The 21,220-nt window shown below is 37.0% G+C and overlaps 1 long non-coding RNA gene across 1 annotated transcript in view; it reads left to right on the top strand.

Annotated features, from left to right (window-relative positions):
• Positions 1 to 29: 29 nt before the first annotated feature.
• LOC144317997 (uncharacterized) overlaps positions 30 to 21,220 on the top strand; it is a 163,463-nt gene continuing 142,272 nt past the window's right edge. The window contains exons 1-2 of the long non-coding RNA XR_013383859.1: positions 30 to 305; positions 6,698 to 6,846. This is a non-coding gene — a long non-coding RNA (uncharacterized LOC144317997). The remainder of the gene's footprint in view (positions 306 to 6,697; positions 6,847 to 21,220) is intronic.

Below are 21,220 nucleotides of genomic sequence, written 5' to 3'. Positions count from 1 at the left end.
AAAGCTCTATTTGAGAGTTTCTTTCTGAGCCTCTGCTTGCAGATGAGCTTGCATTGAAAATCAGCTATTGCCTCTTTCAAAGTTGACAGGTACACTCAAGCAGGTAGAGAAAAATGCCAACAGGTAATAGTATGTGCATTGCTCAGGAATGCTTGCACATCAGAAATGATTTGTATCACTCTTTCCCCAAACCGAGCAATCCTTTAAATATAATTGTATTTAAATTAAAAAAAGAAGATAAAAGGAAAATATCTCTGAGCTTTGTTTTCGTCAATACACCTAAGACATGGAGGAGGGGCTCTGAGGTAAATACTTGTGAGTATTGGCTTGAAAGGTTTTCCCTAAAACAAAAGTGGGAAGGCTCTGCATGGTGGCTACGACTATTGTGGTGGCAGGAGGCTTTTGAGTGAAATAAAATCTAACTGGTGGGATAAGTGGAGATTTCGTAGTGCCTTAACTGTAGGGAAGTTAGTGGACATCCGTCAAGCTAGGTTAATGGTGGGTGAATGGAAAATAGTTTAAGGTAATTTCCTAAATGGCAAGCTATAGTAGGTATAGATTTGCATAAATTGCAAAATGCATTAAAAAGCTCTTTTTTTGGCCACATACATGTTTTCTCATGACTTCTTTCGAATCCGTAAGAAAATTAGTAGCTGCAAAATTATATCCATTCATTGTGGACCCTGGGAACTACTTGGGAAGAGCAGTAGAATTAAATGGACTTCTGCGCTTAAGCCAGATTGGCCCATGCTTTTATTTCTTCATGTTTAATTTACCTATTTGCCATGAAGTCAAAAGCACATTTGGTTAAAAAAATGGTAATAATAAAAAATAAAATCAGGGATATTAAGGGAAAAGGAAAGTTTTAGGATAAAGCATAAGATGGTATGGATTTAGGGTAGATGTGTAGCATCCTATATTTACCTAATACTCACTGATTTAAGAGAGCTGTGGCATCCAGTGGGGGATGTGGAGTGCCAGGTGGTGAGAGAGAGAGAGATTCTTGACTGGCATGCAGTCCCATATGCATAAACACTGCTTGGATTGAAATCTCAGCCCAACAAAGGGGTTTCAAAGTAGAAATAGGCATTATTTCACTATTTTCCAGAGGAAAATGATATTCAAACTAACTAGGAGATATAATCATCAGTATTTAATGTTAAATATTTTTTCAGCCAGTAGACTGAAGAGTGAATAATATTTATAAAATCGCATATTCTTTTTATCTTTCCATATATACCTGGAACTATACAAAATCAATAACAAATGTCTTCTATTTATATATTAACTAGACTAATGGTGCTTCTACTGATGAAGGTAATATGATAAAGGTGATACAGTAAAGACAAGTGGCACTTTATCATATGTGAGCTCCATCAGGATAGACAATTTTTTCTCTTTTCCTTTTAATAACAGTTTCTTGAGCATTAAAAAAAGGTCTAGTACAGGATGTTTGTTGAGGGTTTACTTTAATTCGACATATAGCATGACTCTACGTATATCTGAAATAAATACTACCATCATTTTCATCTTGCTTTTAGTATTCTATTGCTTTACTACTTCTACCTAGGCTAGGATTTGTGACTTTTATCATGTGTGATCATGTATGTATAAATAGCCTCCTGTGATTGGGTTTGGTTTTTGGCTCCTGGTACTGTTATCAATTCCCAAAGGCAGACACATTGATTTACTTTTTTTTTGGAGGGGGGTGGAATTCCAAGTTTCTTATAGGGTATCATATAGTCAGGACTTAATAAAGATACATTGAATGAATTCTTTGAGTGCTAGGAGTATGGAACTCAGGTTCCAAATAGAATCAAATCTTTTTAAGTTCAAACACTGTATATTAAGAATAGTAACTAAAAATATTGGCTTTGAGGTCAAAATTATAGCATTCATCCCCAGGTTTTTGCCGTTTACTAGATGGGCAACAGTGAGCAAGTTAATTAAATTCTATGTCCATTTTTAAAACTTAAATGTTGAATTATAATAATATCTATCTAAAAATCTTGTTGAAGAATAAATGAAAAAAAAATGAAAAAAAAAAAGAATAAATGAGGCACTATATGCAAAATTCTTAGACTGGTGCCTGGAAAGTAGTAAAGTGCTCAATTCTGTTAGCTACCACTGCTTCTTTTATCCTTGATGGTACCTGAAAAAAATCCTGGATGTATAATTCCTGTGCTCGGATAAATCTGGCATTAAATCTTTATTTTATTTCTTTCTAGTCACATGACTTTGGAGAGGTTACTAAGCCTTTCTGAGCCTGCTTGCCCTTTGTAAAATAGTATTATCAGTAATGAAAGAAATCCCTATTATATTTTAGGCACACAGTGCTATAATGCTATAATGCTATAATGGTGAGTGCCCATGTTTTCTTTATTTTTCAATTTGGCCATATATCATGCCAGCATTTTTGCCTGTTATAGATGGATAATATGGTGTAAGGTTGAGAATCTGTTCCTCACAGCTATCATATCTTCCCTTAGAGCCAAAGTTGCTACTGGGATCATGGTAGGACTCATTTTTCTAGGACACTGATGTTAATCTGTTTTCATTATGAACCAAGAATTTCAGAAATATCTGGTCTGGGAGTCAAAGTGTTGCCTGCTTGAGAAGACCATTGGAGGATGTCCTCTTTCCTTCCCCTCCCTCCCACGCCCTGTTATGTCTGTCGATCATGAGCATTCAAATATCCATACCATTATTTTCATGGAGGTAATTATTGGACACAACTATCCTAGCTTTTTAAAATCTCAAGTCACTCTTCTCTTCAAAGATTTCTAGACTGGTGAACCTTTCAGAACCTTAATACATCAAAGAAACCTCTTAATACAGAAATGAATGTTCAAAAGCAGACAGAGGGGGAAAAGATTACTGTGAGAAGCCATGTAGGACACAGAGTGGAGCATAATCCATATTAGTCATTGGTGACTAAGCACGAGAGCATTAAGTCTCAATTCCTATCCTGAAAACAAGTAAAGCAATACAAATGAGCTTTAGCACATACACGAAGAACACTTCCGAGAAAAAGGATTTTTCGAATATATAATTAAAATTTGGAAAAATCTCAATCCCCACTTTGACTTTCCCATTTTACAGATTGAGTAACAGTGTCCCAATTCATGGTCCTGTCTAAGGTCACAAACTTAGTTTACTAGTGGGAATTTAACTAGACCTCAGTTCTTGTATTATCTATATTCTTTTTTTAAATTAATTTATTATTACCTATATTCTTAGCAAATTAGGGAAAGGGAAAGGATTGAGAAAGAGATTAGCAGAATTATCACCATGGCCTGACTATCTAAGATGTCCTTCAATGAGCTTTGCTGTTCTTAAATATATCAATTCTTCCTTTCAATCATGGTCAGCCTCTAGTAACCCAGTTCACAGTTTCTCTCTCTCTCTCTCTCTCTCTCTCTTTTACAGCAATTCTCTTTGAAACAATTTATTCAATTGCTCTGCGAAGGCATTGGGCTGTTTGTCTTTAAGCAAAGTTTATTGATATTACTTGTAACTTAATGCTCTATTTCTCTAACTGCTTTGAAGCCAAAGACATAAAGACACATCAATTCTAGATTTTTAAGGACTACCATTCAAATTTCTAGTTTATTCTTTGGCTCTCTTACCCCTTCTAGTGGATGACCACCATTATACATAGTCTTATTAAGAAGAATAATTTGATTCTATTTTGTGGGGAAATTGCCTGTGCCTTTCTCATTTTTTATTACTTGATGTTTATTTCCATTAAAGAGAAGTACAGTTTTGCTATAACCACACCTCTTAAACAACACTCCAGCTTAAGTGTGCTGGGCTTTATTTATTTATTTATTTTTGGCTTGGTTTTTAATATTATCTTTTAACATTCAGGAATTTTAAAAAATATGTGCTTTCACAAGCTTTTTAAAAAAATCATGATATTGTCTTAATTTTAAATTTTCTTTAAAATTATTAATTGTCTGGGAAGATTGAAAGTATTTCATGACTTTTGTATTCTGCTCTATATCTTATACAGTTCCTTCATATATTATCTAAGTCTTACAATGGCCTATCAAGGTAAACAGGTCAGTCACCGTCTTCTACACTACAGATAAAGAAATTAAATTTAAGAATTAGCTGGGCTTTCCAAAAGCCAAACAAAAAGAATATTCAAACTCCAGTCTTTCGATTGCATTCCTTATTTGTTTCTAAGCACATTGTTTTAATAAACAAAGGAAATGACAAAGATGCTTTTCAAGAAAAACACCCAACAGTTTAATTTTTGACCTGTAGTTACCATCTTGAGGAAAGCGGCATCATTTCTGGTTATGTATGACATATCTTTGCTGAAGCTTGTCCTTTGCTATTGTGTGTGTGTGTGTGTTTCTCTCAAAAAGGAGAGAAGAAACTCATAAAATGTGGTTAATTCTCACTGTAGTTGAAAGGCAAAGGTTGTAAATCAAGTAACAATAGGGTGCAAATCATTTCACATTGATAATAATAAGGGATGAGCTTAATTATTGAAGAATTACCCACTTCAGAAACAAATTGGTAAGATAGTATGGGGAACCATTTTCCTGTTCTCATAAATAAATTACTGCTTTGAATACCTTGTTTGACGCCTAGAAAGGAGAATGGAAGCATTCACTTAATTCTGTGATGTGTGACATTGAGTAGTTGATGAAAGCAGTTTTCACTCTGATTATGAAAGGGTAAGTTTGTTTCAACAGTGGAGCGCTATTTTCTTGGGGAAGTGGATGGGTCATCTTCTTATAATGAGTGATAAACAATGGACTTAAAATGAGACTGCACTTAGAAATATAGTAAACACCAGCATGAGGGGCAGTGGAAACAACTTTGGAAAATAGAATCAGCCTCCAACTATTTAGCAACAGTGGATTAGAGGTACAGATGGTTTATGTGCTAGCTTTATTAATAATTTGGAAGACAAAGTAGATATGAAGTTGGTCAAGTTTGCCCATTATACTAAGGTTCTGAAAGTAAACATTTCAGATGATGGTGAGAAACTCCAGATGGAGTATTAGATAGTATGCTCTCAGAAAATGTCAGACAAGCTTAAAATAGTATATGTGGTTAGAAATGGCCTCAGCTATGTATGTGCACATTTTTAACCTTGTGACAGTTCAATCAGTCCCTGTAGGGGCTAAAGCCAAATAGGTGTTTAAAGTGTGGCAATAATGGGAAATAAAATTACTTTGATAGAAACTCATAATCCAAATGACAGCTGCCATTATCCCATGATCTCACTTCTTTTTTTTTTTAATTTTTATTTATTTATGATAGTCACAGAGAGAGAGAGAGAGGTGCAGAGACACAGGCAGAGGGGGAAGCAGGCTCCATGCACCGGGAGCCCGATGTGGGATTCAATCCTGGGTCTCCAGGATCGCGCCCTGGGCCAAAGGCAGGTGCCAAACCGCTGCACCACCCAGGGATCCCCATGATCTCACTTCTTAAAAGGAGTGCCCTCCTTTGCTTGTGATTATTCCAGAGAGAGTAGTTGTTTCAAGATAAGAGGAATACATAATGCTAAAAGATGGTTGCAAGCCAAATACAAACCATTTGTAAACATCATAGTTATTTAGTGAGAGCAAGCATCCTTGATTGAGATATTATGTTCAAAACAATGGGAGGAATATTTTTTATCCTATTATCTTCAATATTTGACCAAAGAATACCTAATTCAAACTAAAATTAAATTATTTAATTAAAAAAATTATAGGCCCTCTACCTTGAAATAAAAATTTGAGAGGAATTTAGCACCACAATTATCAACTATGTTTATTCTATTTAAACATACTTGATTAGATGATAGCCTCTATTTGAAAATATCAGTCAAATGTGGGTTTAAGAAATGTCTCTCACACACACAGAATTACAGTTAGTACATTGACCCCTTATATTTTCATGTGCCTGTCTTCTCTCAGGCATTCGACCAACTTGTCTGGAGAAATTGCTATTTAACTGTGTACACAGGCTCAGATATGGATAAATTCTATAAACAACATTGGTAATGTAGTGTGTGTCAGACCCTGCATTTTGTTCTGAAAATATAAGACTAGGTTCTTGCCCTTTGAGAAATTTTCAGATCATAAGATGCTTAATCATATTTCAGTGTAATACAATAAATGTTCCAAGAGACATAGATGTTTTAAGATGCTTTGGAAACCCAGAGATTATACCACTTAACCCATTCTGAAGTAAAAGAAGGGAAAATTTTTTTGAGGGGTGAGTTAAAATTTAAAATATGAATTGGGTATTTCACATGAGAAGTAGATAAGTATGTTCTATGTGAACTCCATGATGTGAAGAATGATGCAATGTTACATAACTCCAAATGGAATTTATATTCCATTTATGTATTATATTATGAAAGTGTAAAATGTACATCTATGTGTATGTGTGTGTATCTGTAGATCTATAGAGGAGTGTGTGTGTGTGTGTGTGTGTGTGTGTGTGTGTGGTGTGACCTAGGGGGGCAATAGAGGCTTCTAAGATACAGTTTTGTCATTTATGGAGGGCAAAAAACTTAAAAAATAGTTTGGACCCTCCATGATAAATGTTCTTTCTTCTAAACACACTCTGCAAATTTGAATCCTGGGAGCCTTAACAGGCTTGTTCTATCTCATCTTGACTGCTGTGAAATAGTCTCAGACCTGACACGTGGAAAATATCAAAAAGTCTCTTTGGCTCATTTCAGGATGAAGGTCACATCCATATTAATTGCCCTTATAGTGAAGCCTTCCTGGAGGCCACCTGTCAGCACATCTGGAGCTCATGTTGCTGCTGCTTCCAACACGGCACCATTTCCATCCCCGCTCTGACTTCAAAGACCCATCAAGGTTGATGGTAAGGACCTGGGAAGGGACACAGCAGAGATTTACTGTCCCAGACTCAGGTCTCTCCTCGAATACTAATCTTCCCTTTTCTCAGTTTCAGGACCTAACCAAAGAGAGGTCATTTAAATTTGATATTTTTGAAAATGCCCTTTGGACAGATACTTACTGGGGGAAAATGTTATTTGATTTCCCAGGTTTCACTCAGGTTTTAGATTAAACATGAATCAAAATGATCTGTTTTACATACCAATGAAATAAACACCATTCCTTCAGGGAGCCCACCATGCATTTGGGTTCAGCGTTAACATTGTGACTTTAGTCTTTCAATGAATCATGTAGGAATAAAGAAATAATACATATGGGAGTGTTACTGAGTATTATACGCCCCTTTCTGAAACCCAAACTCAGACCCAGCAAGATGAAGTATCTATTGAATTCTAAGAGACAAATGAATATCCCAGGACAGAGTCACATCTCCCTAACTTGAGTCTGTGGGAGACCAAAGGAGTTTTCGTTGGAGTTCTCTTAGAGGATTAATTCCTTCTCCAAATGGCTAAACCCATTGCATTGTTGATTGCCTTTGATCACTTATTTCAAGCTCACTGTTAATGCATGTGATGTGGGGAAGAGGGAATAGTCCTTGAGGAAAAAAAGAATGTGGGAAACATGAGTAGTCAAGTAAGAAGATTTTCTTGCTCCAAGATTTCTTATAGTTTTTGATGTCTGAACCTCAAAAGGTACGTTTTGGAGAAACATTTCCTTGTTTTATTTTGCTAAATTACCTGTTTTTTATCTGTTTCATAACTAAATTATTTCATAGAACATGCTTTAGGAAATCTACTTAGCCTCTGATATTCAAATAGATTCTTTTCATGCGGTTCTCGGTGCCTATTAACAACCTTCTGGAGACAGCATCACCAAGTCTATTACTACCCGAGGCCAGTATTGATTGTTCAGTATCCAACACTGTCTTACGCCCAAATTTTGCCTTTTTTTTAAAACAACATTCCTTAATTATGGACAGTCTGTGGCCTACATGGTCCACTGACTGAGGTCTTATGTTTATACTATGTTGAGGAGACAGTTCATGAAGAGAAGAGAATAGTATTCTGAATGGTGCTCAATTGCCATGAAGAAAAATAAAGAAAAGTAATCAGTGAAAAGAGTGAGAGATGAGTTACTATTTCATATGAGGAAGCCAGAAATTGTTCCTCTAATGAAGTGATGTTTGGACAGAAACATATCAGAAGTATATAATGAAATGCTGATAATAGGTAGCAGTAGATTAGGTTGGCCTCGAGGTAACTTTATTATTAAAGTGAAACATTATTATTGTTTTTCAGGACCACCATTAGGATCTATTTAAGAATTGCAGTACAGGTATATGATTATTTTCATAGTCAAGTTCACTTATCTGGAAAGGTATAAATACTTTTTTTCCCTCTTTAAAGACATACTAAATTATTAACAAAATGCTAATTGGTACCACTCTGATTTTCATTCAGTGGAGTTATAAATCTATACTTAAGCAATTCTTAAAAAAAAAAAAAAAAAAGGATTTCTCAATTCCATGTATGCTTTTCTAAATACTCTAAGAAAAGTCAAAGTTTGATTGCATGATTTCTTCCATAGGACAGGTTTTTTTCTCTGAATCAGAATCATGGGTTTCTACCTTGCTAAAATGATATATGCATTATTGAAGAAAATTAGTATTACTTTATTTTTCTCCCTATGGAAATCCCTATAGTCCACATCTGTTCTATTACGATTTTTCTTTTATTTTGAACATTCTCATATTTTAAAGTCATAATAGTAATAAAAAGAACAGTAAGAACAGCTTAGTTTACTTTGTAGGTGACATTACTGTTTTGTATATACCTTTCGTCGAAGTAACTCCTATAATAAACCCATAATCAATATATTCTTGAACAATGACCGTGTGCTGTTGCTGTCCAGAGTGCTGAGATTACAGAGCGCTATAGACACTATAGGACCCTTCTTTCATGGAGTTTCTATTCTAGAGTAGACAGATGGTAACCGGTCACATGAAGTACTACTGAATTTTTTCTTCTCTACATGAGGAGACTGAGGCAAGTTGAACTTAGGTTTGCGTCACTTTAACGCCTGTTATGTCATTTCTGCATCTTAAAAAGGAAAATAGAGGGATGCCTCAGTGGCTTAGTCAGTTAAGCATATAATTCTTGATTTTGGCTCAGGTCATGATCTCAAGAGCCTGAAATGGAGCCTCACACAGGGATCTGCGCTGAGTGTGGAACCTGCTTCAGACTCTCTTCCTTTCCCTTGGCCCCTCCCCTGACCCTCTCTCTCGAATAAATAAATAAAGTCTTTAAAAAAAGGGGGGGGGAGTAGAAAGACTCATAAGTAAGCTGAGAGCTCATTTAAGTATTGGCCCCATTGTGTGAATAAAGGCATGATACCAAGTTCTAGAATAAGAAGTTTTCATAAGTCACTGGTTCCCCAGCTTTAGTTTGGAAAATATCACTTGAGGTACTGGTTTAAAATAAAGATGGAGACGCCTGGGTGGCTCAGTGGTTGAGCGTCTGACTTTGGCTCAAGGCGTGATCCTAGGGTCCCCAGATTGAGTCCCACATTGGGCTCCCTGCAAGATCCTGTTTCTCCTCCCTCTGCCTGTGTCTCTTCCTCTCTGTGTATGTCTCTCATGAATAAATAAATAAAATCTTTTAAACAATAAACAAAAAATAAAGATGTCTCGGCTCCATATTCAGACTGGAGTTCTGTCATAATCTGCATTTTTAATAAGGATCTCAGGTGATTCTGATGCAGATGGTTTATGAGGCAAACTTTGTGAAATGTATTTGATAATAGTAAGGTCTGTGCGTTCTAAGGCAGACAGTCCGTAATTAAACTAATGGGTCCATCAGACAAGACAGGCGTGAACAGGGCCATGGAAGTACAGCATCACAGAGAGCTCATCAGAATGAGTTAGAAGCACTGAAAAGGTAACAACCTTGACCTTGGCCTTTTCTTTTTTAAAAAAAATCTCAGACAGTGGTAGCTGATTTCTATCTGTTAGTCTCTGTCTGATGTCTAGTCACCAGGTGCAGGTGCTGTAGATTCCAGTGTGTTTCCTCCCTCAGGGGGAGCCTCAGGCTCTGCTCAGCAGAGATACACTCATCGGAAGCCAGGAACAATCCTCGTCCCCAAACTGGAGAAGAGGTCCTGACCACACTACTTTTAATATCAATGGCCACAGATTAATTTTAAATGAAGTATAAATTATCCTGCTTTTGTTATTCAACTCTAAAGGCAGAGGTTTTAAATTATTGCAAGCTTTGAAGACAGTGGCATATACAAAAATAACAAACATCCAGGATTTTCAGAAAAAAAGCATTATAATGATCCTTTTAAACTCATTTGAGATATAGCTCCTACATCTAAATATATTATTTAGTATATTACATCAAACCAAAAATCTTTTTCTTTGGCTTATAAAATATTCTTTGTTGCTTTTATTCTAAAGGGAAAAAGTCAGAAGTAGGAAACATTGAAAACAACTTGAAAGACCATGCTAACGTCTCTTTCGCAGGTAAATAGTGACTTATTCATAACGTCCAGGTTTTGTGATAACAGGCCAGAGCAAATTTTTTTTTTTGTATAAAATTTGAAATGATATTCAATTACCCTGTTTTTAGGAGGCAAGTGGATTTTTAAATTTAAGTAGTTTCTTTTATTGGCCTTTTGTCTTTGTGTAGTTTGAGAAAAATGGTTGTTTTTTTTTTTTTTTTTTTTCCTATCTCCTGAGAGGGCATTATCTCTAGAAACCATTCATTTCAAGATCCTTTGTCTTGCTTCCTAAGAGCTCCTTTTAAAGACATTAGGGGGGTGAGTGTTGAAGATGAATCTACTTAGAATCTCAAAGCTCACAGAGGTCACCTTTTCCATTATCAGTGTCTAAGGGTCTGGTCTATCAACAAGTTAATCTAAATGAATGAATCCTTTTAGTGAGTTAATACAATTTTAACTGGGATTCACTTCTTAAAAATAATGTTCCTGCTCTTGGGTGCCTGGCTCAGCTGGTAGAGAGTGTGACTCCTGATCTCAGGGTCTTCAGTTTGAGCCCCACAGTGGGCATGAAGCCTATTTTAAAAATAATAATGTTCCTGCTTTTGTTGTCTAATATATTTAATGATTAAAATTATAAGAATTTCAAATTTTGGCAGATTGGCCAGTGTGTTGGGGGGAGCCCCCATCTCATCATGTAATTTACATTTCATTTCACTGTCAAGATTAGGAAATGGTTCTTTGTAAGTGTCCAGCACCTGATTTTTCTTAAGGACTTAACAAAACCTTAAGCAGTATATTTTCAGTGATTTGAAGGGAAAGAAGAAGTTTTAATCATTCCATCTCATCTGTGATTCACCTGTTCTTTAAAAAATAATTAAGGTACTTTCCATACTCTCTGGTAATTACAGTTTTTTGTATCTTTCTTTCCTACTTTGTCTTTCAATTATGAACTTATTGGGAATTTTGTCACACAACTTTATCTCATAGATGCTTTTTTTATTAAGAAAAAAAAAAAAGATTGTTTATTCATGAGAAACAGAGAGAGAGAGGCAGAGACACAGGCAGAGGGAGAAGCAGTCTCCAAGCAGGAAGCTGGATACAGGACTTGATCTCAGGATCCCGGGATCAGGCCCCGAGCCAAAGGCAGATGCTCAACCGCTGAGCCACCCAGGCGTCCCCATAGGTATTTCCTGAATGAATGGATGGGTGAATTAATAGGACATTTAGTTTATGATTACACAGAATGCATTTCTCAATAGCAGGAAGCAAGGGGGCAAATCCACAGGAAAGGCAGACTTCTTGGGACGCAGTCAGGAGACTGGCTGAGAGCACGTCCAGTTACCTCCCCTGCTTTCACTGCAGGTGGAGAGGCCTCTAGAAATATCCCGTGTGTGTGCCATCATGAGGCCAGAGCTGCAATTACAGGCCTTCAACTTAGTAACTGTTTGACCTTGGATGAGGTACTTTAATCACTTTACTTAGGATCCCTTACTTTAAAAACAGGTCTTTGAAGTAGCTTCCCTAGATTTAGGTGATCATGAAAGGCATACACATTCTGCTTGAATGGTTTAGACCTTCTCCCCAAATAGCCAGTTACCCTAAATCCTGTGGTCTGGAAGGAGGGTAATGATTTTGTTTTAAAACTTTGCTTTCCTATTTCCTGAGTATCTGTCTAGAAGCCCTGCAATTCACTCAGGCTTAACTTACAAAGTGGCAGATTTCTCCCTTCAGGGCAAACACATCAGCTGCTGTGTTTACAAAAGCAGGGAAGGCATATTCCTCTTTCTCTTTTAAAGTTTATTCATGCCTCCATGTGCTCAAGGAGGCGTGACTAAGCTGCATGGCAAGAGGAAGTCTCAGGAAGTAGAAGTCTTTTAATAGCTATAGAGCCTAGTTCTAGCAATACAGATTGATTAAAGTGGCACAGCTCTTATAATTTATTTTGTGCATATAAAGGTAGTTTTTACATATAAAAATGGAACCTTCCCTCTATCGGGCAGCATCCAGGCACATTTTCACATTATTTAGTTGCATAAGAGCTGAACTGAGAATCAGGAACTGTGGGATTGGTTTATGTCTCTGACTTGTTTTTCTGACCTTGACTTACCCCATGACTGGCTATGGGGGGGGGGGGCATGGTGGAGAAAAGCATAACAGACACTGTATATGCTTAATAATCACCAAGCGTGTACCATTTTCACCTCCATCACAAAAACGGGGGCAGGGGGACCCCCACAGTCTAATTTTACTCCTCTAGCAGCTCTTACTCTGATTTAAACTCCAAAAGCCCAAAGGGTAATAGCTTTATTATTTTTTTGCGGGGGGTAATAGCTTTAAAACATAAACTTGGGGACCCCTGGGTGGTTCAGTGATTTAACACCTGCCTTCGGCCCAGGGCGTGATCCTGGAGATCCGGGATCGAGTCCCACATCGGGCTCCCTCCTGCATGAAGCCTGCTTCTCCCTCTGCCTGTGTCTCTCCCTCTCCCTCTGTGTCTCTCATGAATAAATAAATGAAATCTAAAAAAAAAAAAAACAAAAAAAACAAAACAAAAAAACAAACTTGGTCATGCCTCAAACTTTCTGATAATTCTGGCTCTGCACTGTCGGTGAGAGCAACTAAGTCGTAGGCATGGCCTTCAAAGCTCTGCACAAATCTTGCTTCAGCCTGCCTTTGACGTGGGCCCTGACCTTACTATCCCATCTCTTACCCTCCCGCCCTCTCTGATCTACCCTCTGCACAGGTATGTGAACTGCCCTCCGCCCAGGAAACACACCTAGCATTTTTCCTCCATACTCTCTTTACTGAGGCTGTTTCTTCAACTTAGAATGTTCTTCTTCCCTTTTTTTACTCCCCTTTTCTATGGGATGACCGAGGAACACTCTTCTCTATTTCTTTCTCTAACATTCCTCTCCTTACCCAGAGATACATGCTCTCTTGCCCATACATATGCTGCCATCAGAGTATGTACATGTCTATATTGCTATATTTAACTCGTAGCACGGTGACTTTAACTGCATGTTTCCCCTGCTTGCCTTTGAGATCTCTGAAATCGGGACTATCCTTTGCTTATTTTTAGATTTCTTGTACCTTCTACAGGTCTTGTGTGTACTTAGTGACCACTAAATATTTGGTGGATGATATTGCATCTCTGGCAAAAAAAAAAAAAAGAACTTTTATGTTGTTTTCTGTTTATTTTTGACAGAATTGAGACAATGGAACTGGTTTGAGATAATTATGACTCCAACAAAAACTGCAATTTTTTCATTGTGAAGTAAACATAGTTTTAATACTAATATCTACCTTTAGTGAGTTTTTACTATGTATTGACACTATGTTAAAAATTTTTAGTACTATTAACTCAATTCGTTTATTATATCTTGAAGGTAGGTATTGTCTCCATTTACAGGTAGGAGAATGAAGCTAAGAGAAGGCAAATTCCTTGATAAATGTATCAGAGCTAATCTATGTCATAGCTGGGATTTGAATTCAAGCTTATTTGGCTCCAACCCATATGACTTAGAGTCCTTCAGAATTTCTTACTATTCTTTACCCCCTACATCCAATCCATTCAGAAGTCTTGTTGATGTGACACCCTTCCATTAAGTCCCAAATTCATATGCTTTTCCCATCCCCATTTTGGCCCTCGCTATCCTCATTTCTTACCTGGACTATGAAAGTCACTTCTTCATGGATCTACCTGTGGTTACTCTTGTCCTTTACCTCATACTTCATTCTTGACCCATTTCCAGAAACTTTTTTTTTTAATCACACATATTACCACATAACCTTCTGCTTAAAGCTTTCTAATGGCTTCCTGTTGAGTTTAGGCTAAACTCCAGGGTGCTTGGGATGACCTCTGTAATCTGGCCCAGGCCTCCTTTCAGACTTCATGCCATATAAGCCTACTTTCACACAGAATTCTCCAGGCGCACAGACCTTTTGTTTGTTTCTCAAATCCTCCAACCTTATTCTTATCTCAGGGCATTTGCACCTGCTGTGCTGTTTTCTTGTAAAGTTCTTCTAGATAATTTCATGACTGGATCTTACTAATCATTTAGATGTCAGGCTTCTCAGCTGTAATATTAGGAATCCATAATCTCCATTACTTTACCATTTACTATTTTTTCCAGCTTCCTGACACTTATGGCTTTTTGAAACCATCTTATTTCCCCCATAAGAATAAAATCTCAGGATGGTTGAGATATTGTCAGTTCTCTTCACTGCTATTATCCCAAACCTAGTCAAAGTACATATTTCAAAGTATTTCATGCCATTGGTAAGTAAAGTTATAGGGGAATGCATAATTAATTCCCACTTATAGTTTTCAAGCTGAGTATCACTCATCTGATTTGGACTTCTGAAACAGTTTCCTCAAGTCAATGCTGTCTTAGAAAATAAAATCGAACAGATTTGATCTAAAATTCTGGTTCTACCAATTGTTGGGCTTGTGACATTGGGTTCTTTTATTCAATCTCTTCATCAGCACACTTCTTAAAGCATAGTACTACCAAATGACTGGCACACTATCTGGCACTCAATACATCAGAGCTATTTTTGTGTTTAAATGTCACATGAAAGATTCAGACAAGAAATACCATGGGTGCCTGGGTGTCACAGTCGGGTTAAGTGTCTGACTCTTGGTTTTAGCTTAAGTCATGATCTCAGGATCATGAGATCAAGCTCTGTGTCAGGCTCCAGTCTCAGTATGGAGTCTGCTTGAGATTCTCTCTTCCTCTCCCACTGGCACTCTTCCTCTAAAATAAGTAAATCCATCAAAATCCTACAGGAAAACACAGGCAGCAGCCTCTTTTACCTCAACTACAGCAACTTCTTGCTAGACCTGTCTCCAAAGGCAAGGGAAGCAAAAGCAAAAATGAACAATTGGGATATCATCAAGATAAAAAGCCTCTGAACAGTCAAAACTAAAAGGCAACCTACAGAATGGGAGAAGATACTTGGAAATGACATATCAGGCTGGTATCCAAGATCTATAAAGAACTTATCAAACTCAACATCCAAGAAAACAAATAATCTAGTCAAGAAATGGGCAGAAGACCTGAACATACATTTCTCCAAAGAAGACATACAAATGGCCAACCAGACACATGAAAAGATGCTCCAAGTCAGTTGCCATCAGGGAAATACAAAACCACATCAAAACCACATTGAGATACCATCTCACACCAGTGAAAATGGTGAAATTTAACAAGACAGAAAACAACAAATGTTGGAAAGGATGTAGAGAAAGGGGAACCCTCTTGCACTGTTGGTGGGAATGTGAGCTGGTGCAACCACTCTGAAGAACAGTGTGTAGCTTCCTCAAGATGTTAAAAATAGATCTGCCCTACGACCCAGCAATTGCACTACTAGGCATTTACCCAAAGGATACAGACGCAGTGAAACACCGGGACACCTACACCTCAAAGTTTATAGCAACAATGTCCACAATAACCAAACTGTGGAAGGAGCCATGATGTCCTTCGACAGATGAATGGATAAAGAAGATGTGGTCTATATATACACTGGAATACTACTCAGCCATCAGAAAGGATGACTATTTACCATTTACATTGACATGGATGGATCTGTAAGGTATTATGCTGAGAGAAATAAATCAATCAGAGAAAGACAATTATCATGATTTCACTTATATGTGGAATATAAGAAACAGCATATTGATATGCAGAGGATCATAGGGGAAGGGAAGGAAAACTGAATGGGAATTCGTCAGAGAGGGAGAAAAATCATGAGTGCCTCTTTTAAAAAAATATATTTTATTTATTTATTCATGGGAAACACACAGAAAGAGACAGCTGGGAGCCTGATGTGGGACTCAGTCCCAGGACCCTGGGATCATGACCTGAGCCAAAGGCAGATCTCAACCACTGAGCCACCCAGGTGCCTTTTAATGAGAGTGTCTTAGGAAACAAACTGAAGGTTGCTGGAGGAGAGGTGGGTGGTTGGGAGATGGGGTACCTGGGTGATGGGCATTAAGGAGGGCACATGGTATGAGGAGTATTGGGTGCTATAGGCAACTGATAAATTATTGAACTTTACATCTGAAACAAACGATGTAGTGTATGTTGTTGACTAACTGAATTTAAATAGGAAAAAATATACATAAATACATAAATAAACAATCTGTATGGAAAAAAAAAGGAAAATATATACCAAAGACTAGTCCTAGAAAGATAGTCAAAGAAGGCTCAGTGAAGTAGAGGTACAAATTAGGTTGGAAGGATGTCAAAACAGATGGAATGAGAAATTTTAAGTAGTGAGAACTACTAATAAGCACACTCATGTGGGAATAAAAGGCTTGTTTTCTGCATTAAGGGTAGAGAAGTTTTCTCCAGATTGGAAGAGTTTATTAGAGTAGTAACATAAAAGAGCTTTGTGGGCAAGATGGGGAAAAATGTATTGTAAAACCAGGGAGACTTCATTCTCATGCTTAATCTACAACTTGAGAATTTGTTTATGTGCTTTCTCCATAAAACAGGTAATGGTAACTTGAATTCTGAATTTTGCTGTATCATATTAATTTTCTTCCTGGATTAGCATTAATAAACTATGTTGTATTATTGTTTACATGTTAGTAAATAACTGATTTTAAGTATAATTTATGAATTATAAACTATTAAAAGATATCACATATATATGTATTATTTAGTGTGTGTCAACCTGTACATGTTTACTGTGCAAGGGTAAGAGATGGGTTATAGTTACTAAGGGGACATAAATTTTGAATATGTAAATCTAAGACTAGATCTCTTGAATAAATATTCAGATTCAATTACAGCTAATTCTTGGTTATCTTGGACATCCGTTCATACAGTATCCATGGCTACTGTTTTACTTTTGGACTCTGGTCAGGTATCATTAAACACAACTTGTGACTTGTTTGCATTTTAAAGAAAGAATATTAATTAACAGGATCTGTTGTTTTATATACTTAGTTCCTCTTTTTTCCCTCCTCATTAAGAAATAAAATAGAAATAATGGTTTTAGTTGTGTGTGTGTGTGTTTTTAATAAGATATTTGGATTAAGATTTTTGGCCATTAGTTTGGGGAGTAGAAAAGGAGTAACCAGAGTTGAGACTCCCTAGGTGCCAAATACTGAGGTAGTGGGTACTTTCCCACATTATTTTAATTTAGCTTTCAAAGCTCGGATGATGTGAACATACCCAATACTTAAACAGACAAACCAACAAACAAAAACAAAACAAAACATAATGAGTGTTTCTTCTATAGATCCTTCAGAACCAAGGATCCATAGAAGGCTTTCAGGTTTTTTTTTTTTCTACTCTGAATGATTTCTACCATTCAGGCAATGTACCAATTTAAACATTTTTTAGAAACCTCTATTGCAAAGTAATACTCTTTTGGTGGGTGGGGGGAGAGAAAGAAAGAAAGAAATTGACCCTGAAACAAGTGGTTATTCCAGACGAGATCGGCACGTTCAGGGCGGTGTGGCCGTTGGCGACGAGTGGTTATTCCAAAGACATCAGAAACGTGAAAATATCAGGGTTAAAATACACTTAGGAAGAGGATTTTGAGAAGGAGTGTGGAGGGATGTAGTCAGAACAGATAGAGGGAGCTGCTGATTCCACCTGTGACTTATGTCCCTGCATCAGATCAATATCCTGATTGAGAATAAAGATTTATTAGGTTGGATGATGGCTAATTTGCTGCAAAAAGAACCCATAAACATAGTGGGTGCATTGCAATAGGAATTTGCTTCTTATTTTTAAAATTTTGTTCTATAAGGATTTCAGAGATCCAGGTTCCTTATTTGCTCAGGAATTTTCCACATCTGCTGGGTTGCAGTTTTGCTGTTGCTGCACCTGTGTTCCAGACTATAGGAAAAGGGGAAAATGGAGACCAGGGCAAACCACTTCCCTGGAAGCACCTGAGGTGTCAGTTGCATTTATTATTGTTGTTTCATTCCATGGGTGAGAATTGTCATTTGACGTCCCGAGCTGTAGAGTTGTAAGAGAGACTAGGAATTGTTAGACTAACCGCGTGGCCGTATGTCCCACTGAAACTTAATTTGCACGAAGGAAGGAGCTGATAGATTTAGGGTCATAATCTGTGGCCAAAGGGTTGATATTTCTCCCATTGATTTATAAACACAAGGAATTTCTAGCAGGCACCAAGGAGTAATGCCTAAGTATTTCTTAATTTTTTTTTAATTTTTATTTATTTATGATAGTCACACAGAGAGAGAGAGAGGCAGAGACACAGGCAGAGGGAGAAGCAGGCTCCATGCACTGGGAGCCTGACGTGGGATTTGATCCCGGGTCTTCAGGATCGCGCCCTGGGCCAAAGGCAGGCGCCAAACTGCTGCGCCACCCAGGGATCCCTATTTCTTAATTTTTAAGAGACAAGCTTGCCTCAAGATGTTTCTGGCATGTATGACCAATCTCTACATAAACTTAATATTCAAAATTCTCTTTTATTTTAGTAAAAATCATGTCACTGAAAAGAATTTGTCCTCTTCTGCTTCTCTTTATCCAAGGTCATATTTCACTTTATGTGATTCCTGGTATATAGTGTGCTCCAGTAATTCTCTAATATCTGAAGGTCTATGGCCAGTTTCCCCAACCTCATCTGATACGTGTTGGCAACTATTCCTATTCTTGCCCCCACTGCTTGCATAGTCAAGCCATGCACATGCACAATTGGCTAATTGCCATGCCCATGACAATAGTCAAGCCATGCACAATTGGCTAATTGCTTTCATTTGACCAATTGCTTCTGCAGAGCCAGAGTCAGAGACATAAAAGCTGTGGGTTCTCTTCGGAAGGATAAAATTGTTTTTTTGAAAACAGGTATTAATTATAGTAGAGAACAATCTCAAGCCTTTAATCTGATTTTATTCCAATTTTGCAATTGCCTACTTATAATTCTATGTAAGTAATATTGCATAATACTCGTACATGGTGATAGAAATGTTAGTTGAAAATATCTGTGCAATTTTTCGTTTTTTATAGTCATTTCATATGTAGCCAACTCTAAATTTTAGCATAAGGAAGTTTTCTTCTAAAAGGTATCTTAAAATAAATGTGACACATGCAATTCAGCCACTGCAGAAGTAGTGCGATGGAAAATACTCTTCTGCTATCCCAGACACTCAGCTGTACAACATAAGTAATTTCAATAGTTTGGTGGTTTTCAATGCAGACATGTTTCAATCATTGATATGCAAACCGATTATCTTTAATGAAATGCAGGAACATGCCACTGTCATTATTCTGTACCTTACTTCATTTTTTTCTTTTTGCTTAATCACGCATATTCTAATACAGTTAGATGGAACTCATTTTTACCCTAAGGACTGCACTATTATTTTATGTATAGATACACCATCATTGATGTAACTAGTCCCTATTGATTGTTTTTAATAGTTACTCTTCTGTATAGATCTGCCATTTACATCCCATGCAGAAGTTTTTCTCTACATGTGTAAATAGACTTGTAGGAGAGATTCTTAGAAGAATTATTGCTACAAAGTTTCCTTTTATTCTTTATTTTGTTGTTGCTGTTCACTTGGATTTCCAAAAACCTAAAGTAATATGATAAGATATATATAATGTTGTGTGTGCACATCTACCTATCATCTATGCATGTATGTATGCATCTATCTATTTATCTATCTGTCATCTATCTACATAATGTTTATCCCGTTATTGATCTCTACATTCTGGCCTAGGACAAAGTGCTTCCACCATCCATCATACCCTTTGGTAAGCCAGTTATGTCTGATTGCTCCCAGGGGGATGGTTTCCTCCTAGAGATTCCTTTTTTTCTTTTAAGATGTATTTATTTACTTGGGGGTGGGCAAAGGAAGAGGGAGAGAGAGAAATCTCAAGCAGACTCTGCTGATGCAGAGCCTGATGCAGGGCTAAATCTCGCGACCCTGAGATCATGACCTGAGCTAAAACTAAGAGTCAGGTGCTTAACTGACTGAGCCACCCAGGCGCGTCCACAGATTCCTTTAAAACAATCTCTTATTCCTGAAACATGCAGCTGTTTATAGTTTTATTTGCCTATGTCTGGACCTAGCCTCATTTTTCAATTTTAGCTCTGAGTTCTGTCCTTGTCATTTTCACTCTCCATAACAGTGTTTTCTTTTAAATAAGAGAGTGAGAATAAGTTCTTTGTAGTTCTTCAATATAATCCCATTTTTGTTTTGATCTAAAATAACCCTTGCAGTCATCCTATATTTTCAGCAAGTATACAGATTTTTTACCTTTTTTTCATATATTTGCTGGTCACTCCCTCGGGAATCTAAAGTGACTCAGATTCTATGGTAATTTAGAAGATAGAAAATCAGTTTTTAATCCTTCTAGTGATTTTCTTTGATTTTTTAAAGTGAATGTGTCCAATGTGTCTGTACATTAAATTGCCATGCTATGCACTTCCAATATTTCATAATTGTATTTGTCAATTACACCTCAGCAAAGATGGAAAAAGGTACAGCACATCTGTCCAATCAACCTATTTCTTTACTTATCAAGGTACAAAATAAAATGATAACTTTTGTCTCATAGTCACATGGAATAGACAATTGGATATACTCTTCTCTGATTGCCCTTTCTCATAATTCTCAGATTTTTAAATAATAAAACCACAGTATTCTTATATATTTTTAAAAATCATAACAAGTACAAGAGAATTAGAATCTTCACATAGCTTTCTCAGATAGTTGTTGAAGTGCTAACTTTTCTGCGTATCAAGTAATTTTACCTGCATTTAGAATTTGTCCTCCCACAAGGATGTTGCTATTGTTGTCACCACCACCTTCATCCTTTTTCTTTACCTCTTCCTCATCATCA

This window comes from Canis aureus, chromosome 8, assembly GCF_053574225.1.
Source record: "Canis aureus isolate CA01 chromosome 8, VMU_Caureus_v.1.0, whole genome shotgun sequence".
Classification (NCBI taxonomy): Eukaryota; Metazoa; Chordata; class Mammalia; order Carnivora; family Canidae; genus Canis; species Canis aureus.
Note: the sequence above shows the minus strand (reverse complement) of the source record. Positions and strands in the feature narration are given on the sequence as shown.